The 6117-nt window shown below is 33.9% G+C and overlaps 1 pseudogene; it reads left to right on the forward strand.

Moving 5' to 3' along the window:
- The first annotated feature begins 5497 nt into the window (after positions 1-5497).
- Positions 5498-5735, forward strand: CR41519 (annotated as a pseudogene).
- Positions 5736-6117: the final 382 nt, after the last annotated feature.

A 6117-nucleotide genomic window follows, 5' to 3' on the forward strand; every position in this document is an offset into this window, starting at 1 on the left:
GCAGCTCACCTGCTTAGTGAATTAATCCAAAGACTAAAAGGATCAATTGACAATATAATGGAGATCTATGCTTGGAGTGATTCCACGATTACCTTAGCATGGATTAACAGTGGTCAAAGTAAGATCAAATTTATAAAAAGAAGAACGGATGACATTCGGAAATTAAAAAATACTGAATGGAATCATGTTAAGTCAGAGGATAATCCAGCAGATTTAGCATCCAGGGGAGTGGATTCTAACCAGTTGATCAACTGTGATTTTTGGTGGAAAGGTCCGAAATGGCTAGCAGACCCAAAAGAACTTTGGCCTCGGCAGCAGTCTGTAGAAGAACCTGTCTTAATAAATACGGTATTAAATGACAAAATAGATGATCCTATTTACGAATTAATAGAAAGGTATTCCAGTATAGAAAAACTTATACGTATAATAGCATACATAAATAGATTCGTGCAGATGAAAACAAGAAATAAAGCCTATTCATCAATTATTTCAGTAAAGGAAATAAGAATAGCGGAAACAGTTGTTATTAAGAAACAACAAGAATACCAGTTTAGGCAAGAGATAAAGTGCCTTAAAATCAAAAAGGAAATCAAGACAAATAATAAAATATTGTCATTGAATCCATTTTTGGACAAGGATGGGGTTCTAAGAGTTGGAGGAAGATTGCAAAATTCCAATGCAGAATTTAATGTTAAACATCCAATCATTTTAGAAAAATGCCACCTAACAAGCTTATTAATAAAAAATGCTCATAAGGAAACATTGCATGGAGGGATAAACCTAATGCGAAACTATATCCAAAGAAAGTATTGGATTTTCGGGTTGAAAAATTCGTTGAAAAAGTATTTAAGAGAATGTGTAACGTGTGCAAGGTATAAACAAAATACAGCTCAGCAAATAATGGGTAACTTGCCAAAATATAGAGTGACGATGACATTCCCGTTTCTTAATACTGGAATAGATTACGCAGGTCCTTATTATGTTAAATGTTCAAAAAATCGTGGCCAAAAAACATTTAAAGGATACGTTGCTGTATTCGTTTGCATGGCCACCAAAGCCATACACTTAGAAATGGTAAGCGATCTAACTTCAGACGCATTTTTAGCAGCACTCAGAAGATTTATTGCTAGACGGGGAAAATGTTCCAATATCTATTCAGACAACGGAACAAATTTTGTAGGAGCTGCAAGAAAATTAGATCAAGAGTTATTTAATGCAATACAAGAAAATATAACGATTGCAGCGCAGCTTGAAAAGGACAGGATTGATTGGCATTTTATTCCCCCGGCAGGACCTCACTTCGGAGGTATTTGGGAAGCTGGAGTTAAGTCAATGAAATACCATTTAAAGCGTATAATCGGCGACACTATTTTGACTTACGAAGAAATGTCAACTCTTTTATGTCAAATAGAAGCATGCTTAAATTCAAGGCCATTATACACTATAGTTAGTGAGAAGGACCAACAAGAAGTTTTAACACCAGGTCATTTTTTAATTGGAAGACCACCTTTAGAAATAGTCGAACCAATGGAAGATGAAAAAATCGGAAATTTGGATAGGTGGAGACTTATCCAAAAAATGAAGAAAGATTTCTGGGTTAAGTGGAAAAGTGAATATTTGCATACGCTCCAGCAAAGGAATAAATGGAAAAAGGAAATTCCTAATATAGAAGAAGGGCAAATAGTTTTATTAAAGGATGAGAATTGTCATCCTGCAAGATGGCCTTTAGGAAAGGTGGAAAAGGTGCATAAGGGGAATGATGATAAGGTCCGAGTGGCTAAAGTAAAGATGCAGGAAGGATATATCACTAGACCCATTACTAAAATTTGTCCCTTGGAAGGAATAAAGTCTGTTGACAAAAATGAGGCTGACCAAGAGCCAAAAAGACGAACTAGAGCGACATCGGGAATGTCCAAGATCGGAATCATTATGGCAATGTTGTTGTTTGTGTTAAGTTGTCAAGTTTCTAGCGCATTACCTAAAGATATAGCACCAAGATATTCTATAGACAAAATAAATAAAACCTCAGCAATATATCTAGACCCGCTAGGAGATGTTGAGATTGTGAGTACTTCTTGGAATTTGGTTATCTATTATAAAATGGATCCATATTTTAAAATGTTAACAAAGGGTAATGCGCTTATACAAAGTATGAGGAAAGTTTGCGAAAGACTTCATAGCTTTGAAGAGCAATGTAGTCTAGTCTTAGATAATATGCAAAGTCAGTTATCGGAACTTGAAGAAAACAATAAATTGTTTATGATGCAGTCTAGATCTAGAAGCAAGCGTGCTCCTTTCGAATTTATGGGTTCCTTGTATCATATTTTATTTGGTATAATGGATGAAGATGATAGAGAGCAATTAGAAGAAAATATGAAGAATTTGTTAGATAACCAGAACAACCTTGATAAACTAATTCAAAAACAAACATCTGTGGTTGATTCAACTTCTAATCTATTAAAGAGAACAACAGAAGATGTTAACTCCAATTTTAGAAGTATGCAAATAAGAATTGAGAACATGACAGAAGTTCTTAAAGAAAATTATTATGTTTATAAGGAATCAATAAAATTCTTTATGATTACGAAACAGCTACACTCATTGATTGAAGAAGGCGAAAAAATTCAAGCAGGCATTATAAGCCTGTTGATTGATATTAATCACGGTAGGCTAAATACAAATATTCTCAGGCCAAATCAGCTTAAAAAAGAAATTGCCAAAATTCAGCAGAGTCTTTCAGAGAACCTAGTAATTCCAGGAAAACGGTCAGGTACGGAACTTAAGGAGGTGTATACACTGTTAACAGCCAGGGGTTTATTCATCGACGATAAATTGATCATTAGTGCAAAAGTGCCTCTGTTTAGCAGGCATCCATCCAAATTGTTCAGGCTTATTCCGGTGCCAATTCGAAATGAAGATCGGATAATAATGGTGCATACAACGTCCGAATATTTAATTTATAATTTTGAGATAGATTCCTATCACATAATGACGGAAGCCACATTAAATCAATGTCAGAAATGGCAACTAAATAAGAGAATATGCAAAGGAAGTTGGCCCTGGAATTCAGCGAATGATAATGCATGTGAGATTCAGCCTCTAAAGCCAGATAAAGCGGCGAACTGCATCTATAAAACAGTAGTCGACTCTAAAAGTTACTGGGTAGAGTTAGAAAAGAAAAGTAGTTGGTTGTTTAAGGTTCCTGCGAATTCAAAAGTCCGTCTGCAATGTACTGGCTCTCAAATTGAATTGTTTGATTTGCCTCAGCAAGGAGTTTTAAGCATTGCGCCATATTGTACGGCAAGAACCGACGATAAAATTCTAGTTGCCCACCATAACATTCAGTCCGAAAGTGAAGAATTATTATCAACACCTTATATAGGAGAAGTTAGTGGAGTGCCGAAGATTATTTGGGATCCGCTGAAACTATCAATATTAAATCATACTGAGGAATTTGAACGATTGAATAATGAAATTAAATTTATGAAAGAGAACCATCAAAAATTGAAAGATTTACATTTCCATCATATTTCCGGACATGCTGGATTAATTATTGCTTTAATACTAATGATAGTATTAATAATATATTTCATACGGAAATGTGCTGTGCAACAAAGAATGCAAGCAATAACCTTTGCAGGTCCGTTGCCAGTACTATAAATATCAATAGTAAATAAACAATAAAATAATATAACAAATAAAAATATACAGTCCACTATATCGTTGTTTAATAGAAAATGTACTTCTACATAGAAAAAGCAAAATGTTTAAAATAAGTTAATTGAGTACAAATTGTTGAATTAAAAATAATATAAACCATAATTGTAATCCAATAAAATTAAAAGCCAGAAAAACTAGGCCCATTGAAATCTTAGTTGCAAAATAAATGAACATATATCAAATAAATACAGTCCACTACTGTTATAAATGCAACTAATATACTAATGTACATCTCAGCTTGCTGGCCCTTTGGCAGAATGTTCACACATGAACACGAATATATTTAAAGACTTACAATTTTGGGCTCCGTTCATATCTTATGTAAATGAATCGAGAGCGATAAATTATATTTAGGATTTTGTTATCTAAGGCGACATGGGTGCATTGCTCAAAAACATGTAATTTAAGTGCACACTACATGAGTCAGTCACTTGAGATCGTTCCCCGCCTCCTAAAATAGTCCCTTAGTGGGAGACCACAGATAAGGTCCTCGCCGCTCAAGATAGGCAGATGTGCCCGAGCGTGGGACCTCGATAAGGCGGGGACTATTTACTTAGGCCTCTGCGTAGGCCATTTACTTTAAGATGCGATTCTCATGTCACCTATTTAAACCGAAGATATTTCCAAATAAAATTAGTTTCTTACAAAAACTCAACGAGTAAAGTCTTCTTATTTGGGATTTTACAGGCCGCTTGCCTCCAGGCCACATATTCATCTTGGGTGCCACTAAATTCTGGCACCGACTTGATGATGTCTAATGGTAAGTCACACCTAACCTCAGGATTTACAGTAACCTTTTCATTTTTGAACTTGATTATAATTTTCTTCGGTATACTTATAAATATTTATAGTAAAATATTATTATGACAACTAAGATTATTATAATAATTATAATTATTATAATTATATTATAATAGTAATTAGTAATTAATAGTTCTTATTTGAAGTGTATTATTTGTTTTATTATGGATTTTAAAAATTTCTTTAGCTTGTATAATAAAGAGCTAATTTAGTTAAATTGTTAATGACATAAACGGTTTGTGTGTAATCTAAAATTGTATTTGATATTGAGATGCCATCAATTGTATGGAGCAATTAAAAGCTTTTATTATGTTATTTCCCTCTATTGCTATATCTCTATTTATGCAATTTTAGTTGAGAATGGTTTTTGTAAGTTCCAGGTTAATATTACATTAGGTTCGACATAACTGATTTGAAATTTCCTATGAGTTTTTACATATCTACATTCTGTATTGAATTGATTAAGTATGCCAGTTAAACATTTATTTATTATCAAATTTTTTGAAGATGCTAAGTAAGTTTTATTATTTTGAATATAAAACTTATTTTGTACATTTTCTATAAAACGTTTTGATAACTATCTGGATATGGAATTATTGAAAAAAATGGGGGTTTACTTATTTCTTTTGGAATATGGGAAATTATAAGAATTTCATTTGTATCTGTTTTACCCAAGTGGAAATTTTAATATGTATAAGCTTTTCGAAATTTATATGCGTTAAGTAATAATGTTTTAATAATTTAGGATTAAAAATACAAAGTCTTGTTAACTGCATTCCAAGTTCAATATCTTCTACATATTCGGTAAACTGTTGTAAATTGAATAATAAAATGTTTAATCTTTGATCACTTTTGGCTTTTTTTAAATAATTTTTAAAAGTGAGGGCGTGACCATTTTGCGACGGGCGAGGTAAATGAGTTTTTGGTATACCGATAGAAATGGGCAAGTCAAAGAATAAAACGAAGGAAAATCGTTTGTGTCTCATTTTACTTTGAAAGCCGACAAGGACTTTTTCCCAATATCGAATATGTTTTCGACTTAGAGCTACCACTTGACCTTGTGCCTCAAAACGCTGACGGGGAGGTCCAGGACTTTGAGCAGCTTACAGCCAAGGACTGCGTGGAGCGCGATTTTACTTCAGATTTCAAGACAACTTCAGCGCCTGTGGTGATTGATTTTCTTATCCGACATGGTCACATAACAGCAGATGATGGTAAACATTTGTCAAGAGGAAGAGCATGAGAGAGGGGGAGTTGCTTGCGAGATGCCAGGGAGTGCGGACGTGTGCTCGCTGCGTGAACGATGAAGGCAGATGTATACTGAAGACTTATAACTATTGTAACACATTAATAAAAGAAAAGAATAAACATGAAGATCAACCTGACAATTCAGAAGTGGGATACAAATTCATTTCTAAGTGGAAAATGTGAATTAAAGAAAACGAGTTAAATAGTAAACGATTGGATTAGAGACGTACAACAAAACGGCAAGGAATAGCAAAACAGTTGTACAAGATCAAAGAGAGAAACCAAGGAAGATCGACAAACGGCGAGGAATAGCAAAAGGCAAAGAATCTCAAACGGTTGATCGAAAGG

Source organism: Drosophila melanogaster, chromosome 2L (genome assembly GCF_000001215.4).
Source record: "Drosophila melanogaster chromosome 2L".
Taxonomy (NCBI): Eukaryota; Metazoa; Arthropoda; class Insecta; order Diptera; family Drosophilidae; genus Drosophila; species Drosophila melanogaster.